Consider the following 7,095-nt stretch of genomic DNA (forward strand, 5'->3'; position numbering starts at 1 on the left):
TTATTTGGCGCCTTCAGACAGGGGTTTTTTTCCTTGGGGTCCCACATCAACCTGTTTTCTTATTCTTTTATTGTAAAAAAAAAAAAATGCAATCCAAATCATTTTCCGCGGTTGAATTAACACACCCCTACACAACGGAACCCGACCGCGTGCCTGGCCGGGGCGAAGGGGGGGCCTGGCCGCCGCCTGCCCGGGCGTCCTCCCTATTCAATCCAAGCCGCCCCCGTGGATTCGCGGTCCCGCGGGGCTCTCCAGGGAGTCGTTTCCGAGCCCCCCGCGGCGGGAGCGGGTTCCATGTCCCCGCGGCCCGACCGTCCAGGCCCCGCCGAGGGAGGGGAGGCGGGCCGGCCCCGCGCCTAGTCCCAGCGCCCGCCGACCCCGGGCTCTCCGCGGGGCAGCGGGGCCACCAGAGGGGAGGGAACTGCGGCGACTGTGGCGCGGGGAGTCCGAACTGCGGCTCCCGCGGCCGCGGCAGCCCCGCCCCGCGTGGGGCGAGCTCCCCAAGCCCCGCCTCCGGGCGCCCCGCCTGCCTCCCCAGGCCTCAGCCCCGCCCCGCAGCCCCACCCCCAGATGCAGAGCCCCAGGGCCCCGCGCGGGAGCCAGGTCCGGGGTGGAGGTGGGGGTGGGGGGCTGGAGCCCTCGGCACCCCCGCCGGGTTCAGAGACGCCTAATTTCCATAGCCCCGCCCCCGAGTCTTAGCCCCGCCCACCTATTCCCGGCCTCTAGCGGGGTGGGGAGGGGGGTGTCTCCTGGACCAACCTTCATCCAGGTGACTTTGCCCCCCGTAAGCGGACGCGCGGGCATCTCCGCTTCCGCCACCCCGTCACCTCTGACCCCCGCCCCCACACGGCGGCAGAAACAGGTGCGGTCCAGTACCCGTCTCAAGAGAACCAGGAGGAGTGGGGTGAGCGGGTGCGGCATCTGGGAGAGCACCCAGGACTCCCGCCAGAAACCACTTCGCGGAGGAAGCTGGGTCAGAAGTCGTGAGCTCACTCTGCTGCCAAGCACGGTGCCGTCCATTACCATTTATTTTTATGCAGAAACTTTGGATGACAAAAAGCTTCCTGCTCTCCTTCGATCTGTTCTTACCCCTCTTTTTCGGATGAGTAAACTGAGTCCCAGAGAAAGAAGAGTCCCAGCCGGTCCTGGAGCCGGTGAATAAAGGGCTGGAACCCGGGGCGCTGCACTGGTGACTGGAGAGAAGGCCGGGCCCGTCGCTCAGATTCCGGAGCAGCTGAAGGAGGGAGGAGGGTGCGCCCTCCCTCGGGGGTCACAAGACGCGGTTCCTGGAGGGAGGCTGCGGGCAGCTTGCCAGCAGGTGGCTCCTTACCTCAAACCGGTAGCGCCTTCCGGGCATTGCCTCCCTTGAACTGGGCCCGGGATAAGGAGTGACTTACCGCAAAGTGGGTGGCCCACCTGGAGCTGAAGCCTCAAAGGCTCAGTGCGCTCTGCCCTCACACCTGCTGTCGTGTGGATTGAAAGGTGGGTGGTGATTGGACTGTGCACTCCAAGCTGCGATTCTGTTACCGCGGAGGATCCGTATGAGGAGGCGGAAGAGGGAAGCCCGCATGGGAAACGTGGAGGGCGGGAGTGGTTAGTAAGCCGCGGCAAGAAACCCATCAACCGCACCCTGCAGAACACACCGGGCTCCTGAATGTTGGGACTCTGTTATTCCAAACAATGAGACCACGTGTGCACTTCCAAAAACAAAAACAGAGCATGTGCCAGATAGAGTGGTTAGAAGTGATGGGGTTAATCCGGGAGGGCTTCGCGGAGGAGGTGAGGTTTGGACGGATTAGGCAAACTAGCTGGGCGCGGGCTGGCTGTTCCTGCGGGGGAGAGTGCGGCTGGTGCCAAGGTTTTCGGGCGGCGTGCGCGTAGGTATCGTATCGAGCCGGGGAGTCGTGCGAAACGGAAGAACCGGAGGGTCTTTGAGAGCCGCCTGCGCTTCACCTCCACCCACGCGGCGCCCAGCGAGCGCCCTCACCCCACTCCCCGCCCAAAGCCCAGCCCAAAGCCCACGCACCGCTAGGGGGCAATCGAGGGGGTGGCGTTCTCCTTCCAACCTCCCCTGGAGGCGCGGGACCTCCGCTCCTTCCTTGAGTTACAGGGGCGCAAACTGACGCGGCGGGAAAGGGAGCCACCAGCTAAGGTCACCTTGCTGTTCGCGTCAGAGCCGGCGTGCGGCTCGTGTTCCCGCCGCCTTTGCCAGGGCCGCGGCTGGGCACGTCCCGCCTGGCGCCGTCGGTTTTCCAAGCTCCGCACCCGGCCTGGGGCTTCCCGGATTCCGAGAGAGGGACCACCGCGCACCTACAGGGCTCGGATGCGGTAGCCCCGCCCCAAGTGGCTGGGGCGGGCGAGCCCGAGAATAGAAGGAACCGCTGGGCACGCCTCAGCTGATGACGACAGCAGGGACGCGGGAGTAACCACTAGGGCTTCCTCCGGGATTTCCCTTCTCGGGCAGCCCCGGGCGCGACAGCAGCCCCGGGTACCGGGGATGGGTGGGTGGGTGGCGAGTGCGCAGACGCTGGCAGGTGCCCGCCCCGCTCCAGGGCGGTGATCGGGGCAGGCGGGGAGGGAAAGGGGCGTTGGAGCAGATGGGTTACTGGGCTGCCCTCCGCCGCGACTCCCTGGGTGTCGGGCCTTGGAACGTGCTGCCTCCGGAAGCCGGGACCACGGCGGGAGAATACTAACAGTTGCCTTTGATTGGAAATTTATGCAAGAAAAGCCTGGCTGCGAAACAGACTGCTTGCACCTGTTCCTCAGAGAGCCATCAAGTGGCCGCATGAACGTCTTTGCAAAGCGTCCTCTTGATTGCCTGGTCTGAGGAAGGCATTCTGCGCTTAAGAGCTAGGGAAATTATGCAGCAGTCGGAGCACAGCTTAGGGCTTGTGCCCTGAATTGAACTGTAGTCTTGTAAGAACTACACATTTAACATTGATTGAACACATCTTCTGCTATGCACCTTGCTAGCATAGCTGGGGATCCCTGGTGAACAACATAAGCGTGTTCCCTCCCCTCCTGGCTTTAACTTGATGGCAGGAGATTTCCGTTTTTGCAGTGGTTTGTTACTGATTTGCCCACATGCTCTTCTTGCCTGTCCTCAGATATCTGTCTTCCTTAAAATGAGTCCTTAGGCCACTCTTAGTCCCAAAGGCATGATGGGAGGCCCGACCCCCTGCGTGTTTCCGGGAAAACAGGCCAATGGCAGTTTCCAGAGCAGAGAGGGTGGTGGAGCAGGACAAAGGGGACTTCAGGGGCATGCCCGGCTCGACCAGTTCAGAAGAGGAAAGCCCAGCGGTGAGGCCCAGGACGTGGGCTGGCTAGAGACCTCAGGCAGACTGGGAATCCAAGCAGGTGGGTCAGGGTTAACACTTGAAAGCGCCAAGCCAGGTGGAAGGGTATGCACGCAGGCAACCTGTGTCCATCCTCTGCTCAGGTGTTACTTCCAGGCAGCCTTTCCCGACTCCCCCCAGCTGGGGTATGTGCTCCTACCTGGTGCTCTCAAGACCCACTCTGCTTATGTGATGGTAGCACTCAACACTTTTAAAGAAATCATTTGCTGTCTGTCTCCTCACTGGAGGTCAAGCCCCCTGAAGGCAGAACTTGTCTTTCTCATCACTGTGTCCCCAGCGCCCCCTACTGGCTGACACATCCTTGAAAAAGCCATCCCAGAAAGGAGGAGTGCGGTGTCAGAGTGGAAGCGGGATGAAGGAAGCAGGGTTGCAGTTGGAGATGGGATGAGGGACCACGGCAGCTTCAATGTCACTTCCCCAGGGAGGCCTCTCCTGGCCCCCAAACTACGCTAGTTCTCATGCTACACATTCTTCTCCCTCGGCACTTATACTGTAATTAAATTGTTATTTGGGAAGAGCACCGGCCTGTCGAACAAAGGGTCCCAGGTTCGATTCTGGTCAAAGGCACATACCTTGGTTGCAGGCTCCTCCCTGGCCGAGACCCTGGTCGGGGCTCATGCAGGAGGCAACCAATCAATGTGTTTCTCACACATCAATGTTTCTCTCTGTCTTTCCCTCTCTCTTCTACTCTCCCTAAAAATCAATGGGAAAATATCCCTGGGTGAGGATTAACAAAAATAAAAAAAATTGTCATTTGGGAATTGTTTCAGGTCACTGCAGTCTGGTTTTCCTCCTACTTCACTGACTGCTTATTTTCCGTTTCCTTTGCTGGTTCCTCCTCATCTGCTCAATCTTTCAATGTTGGGGCAGTCCAGGACCTGGTCCCCCTCTTCTCTTACCACCTCACTCCCTTGGCGATATCATCCAATCTCAAGGCTTAAATACTATCTAGAAACAACAAGAAGCAATGTTGTTGACGCTAAGTAATGGATACATGGGAATTGTACTATTATATTTTTGTATCTGTTTGAAATATTCTATTAAAAAGAAACTGCCCTAACCGGTTTGGCTCAGTGGATAGAGCGTCGGCCTGCAGACTCAAGGGTCCCAGGTTCGATTCCAGTCAAGGGCATGTACCTTGGTTGCGGGCACATCCCCAGTGGGGAGTGTGCAGGAGGCAGCTGATCGATGTTTCTCTCTCATCGATGTTTCTAACTCTCTATCCCTCTCCCTTCCTCTCTGTAAAAAATCAATAAAATATATTTAAAAAAATAAAATAAACTTTTTTTTAAAGACATCTATATGGTGATTCTCAGATCTCTCATTTGAACTCCGAATCAAATATCCAAATGCAGCTTGGCCTCTCCTCCTTAATGGCTAATAGGCACCTCAAGCTTCATTAGTCTAAAACTGGTCATCACCCCATCCCCAAACTTCCCTCTCGGCAGTCCTTACATGTCAGACACAGTAACTCCATCCTTCCATTTGCTCAGGGCAGTAACCTTAGGGTCATCACTGACTCCTCTATTTTCACCCCACATTCAGTCTGTTAGCAAACCCTGCTCCCACGCTTGTCCAAACCACCATCATCTGTACTGATTATTATAGGAGCCTCCTAGGTTGTCTTCCTTTTTCTACCCTTATTGCCCATTTCTTTTTTATTATCCTTAATCCAGTAGCTAGGCCACACAGGCCAGATTTCATCACTCCCCATCTCACTCACTGTCAGCCACAGGCCTTCCATTTGTCTGCAAAACCCTACGAAATCTAGCCCCCTCTGAGATCACGTCATACTCCTCTACCTCACTCCCCAGCCATTCTGGCCTTTGTGCAGGACCTACAACACACCGGGCATGTTTCCACTCCAGGGCCTATGCATGTACTCATCTGTGTACCTGTAGTACACTCTGCCAGATGTCTTCACGACTCACCTGAGGACCTGCTTGAGATGTTCACGCAGATATCACCTTCTCGGGCCTGTCTGCTTATTCTTTTTCTTTTTTTTTCACTTGAGGATATGTTTTTCATTGATTCTGGAGAGAGAGGAAAGGAGAGGGAGAGAGAGCAAAACATCAATGTAAGAGAAAAACATTGATCGGTCGCCTCCTGTACACACCCCGACCTGGAATCGAACCCAAAACCTGGGTATTCCTGACCAGGAATTGAACCCACAACCCTAACCAACTGAGCCACACTGGCCAGAGCTATCTGCTTATCCTTTTAAAAACTGAAATCCCTCAAAAATTCTGTCTCCATCCCTTGCTTTATGTTTCTCCATAGCCATTGTTACCACCTAACATGCTATATATTTCACTTGCTCTATTTCCTGGCTATCTCCTCCCACCAGAATGTAAGCTCCATGGTGACGGAAGTTTTGTCTGTTTGGTATACTGCTGCACTCCCAGGATCTAGAACAGTGTTTGGCATGCAACAGTGCCCAGTAAATATTTGCTGAACATATTGATGAATATCTGTCTTCCACACTAGGCTATAATCTGTGAGAACAGAAATGAGTTTGACCAATTATTATAGCCAAGGTACGAGGCATACGGCAGTGCTTAACAGATATTTGTTGAGTAAGTGAACTGATTAATGAAAAGGACAATTCATGGGGGGAAATGTGAGAGCGATGGTATAGGAATGTTTAGTCTGAGTGTTATGGAAGGCTCACTTGAGGGCAATAGTAGACACTAAGTTTGGAGGGGTAAGTTGGAATCAAGTTGGAATCTGGTTGAATAGCCAGAAAGCAGCCAGATTTAAATGGTTGTTTTGCATCCGTAGGCTAAGACCAAAAGAGTGGTAATCGGATCCAGGATGAAACTGGCAGTAGGGAGAACAGTTAGGAGGCTAGGGCAACAGTCAGTGTGATATGGCAATCCTTTATCCGGGGTGCTTCAGGTGGCGGGAGCTGAAAAGAAGGGACAAATGAAAGAGCCATTTAAAAGGTAAGACTAGCTTTAGCTGGTTTGGCTCAGTGGAAGGAGCGTTGGCCTGCAGACTGAAGGGTCCCAGGTTTGATTCCGGCCAAGGGCACATGGCCGGGTTGTAGGCTCAATCCCCAGTAGGGGGTGTGCAGGAGGCAGCAGATCAATGATTCTCTCTCATCATTGATGTTTCTATCTCTCTCTCTTTCCCTCTCCCTTCCCCTCTGAAATCAATAAAAATATAAGAAAAAGTAATAAATAAATAAATAAATAAATAAACAAACAAACAAACAAAATAAAAGGTAAGACTTTTTTAACTGAATTTGGGGGAAATAATGAGTCCACAGCCCAATGATGTTTGGGTTTTGAGCATCATTATCTTGGAAAGTCATAACATTAACAAATAGAGAAACCAAGAGGAACAACCAGGTTGGGGGCACGATCGTGAGTTCAGATTTTAGAGTGTGGTGTTGAGACCATGGGAAACTGGCATGTGAATGACACCAACCTGACACTAAAGCAGCCGTGGGCAAACTATGGCCCGCGGGCCAGATCCGGCCCGTTTGAAATGAATAAAACTAAATAAATAAAAAAGACCGTACCCTTTTATGCAATGATGTTTATTTTGAATTTATATTAGTTCACACAAACACTCCATCCATGCTTTTGTTCCGGCCCTCCGGTCCAGTTTAAGAACCCATTGTGGCCCTCGAGTCAAAAAGTTTGCCCACCCCTGCACTAAAGCATCGCTGAGACAGCTGAAGCCATGGGTGTCATTGGATCTCTGAAGAAGAGAGAGAGAGCACAGCAGGCGC

At 53.9% G+C, this 7,095-nt stretch overlaps 1 protein-coding gene across 2 annotated transcripts in view; it reads right to left on the minus strand.

Annotated features, from left to right (window-relative positions):
* SLC30A3 (solute carrier family 30 member 3) overlaps positions 1-2,349 on the minus strand; it is a 10,632-nt gene extending 8,283 nt beyond the window's left edge. The window contains exons 1-2 of one of the 2 annotated variants that reach the window (XM_023763481.1): positions 2,158-2,349; positions 1,090-1,520 (exon numbers count right to left, since the gene is read on the minus strand). The gene's annotated coding sequence lies outside the window, so the exon portion shown is untranslated. Of the gene's footprint in view, positions 1-1,089 lie in introns of both variants that reach the window. The other variant, XM_014465289.2, reaches the window with a different exon arrangement.
* Between the last annotated feature and the right edge of the window lie 4,746 nt (positions 2,350-7,095).

The sequence above is a fragment of the Myotis lucifugus genome, unplaced genomic scaffold (genome assembly GCF_000147115.1).
Source record: "Myotis lucifugus unplaced genomic scaffold, Myoluc2.0 scaffold_285, whole genome shotgun sequence".
In the NCBI taxonomy this organism is placed as follows: Eukaryota; Metazoa; Chordata; class Mammalia; order Chiroptera; family Vespertilionidae; genus Myotis; species Myotis lucifugus.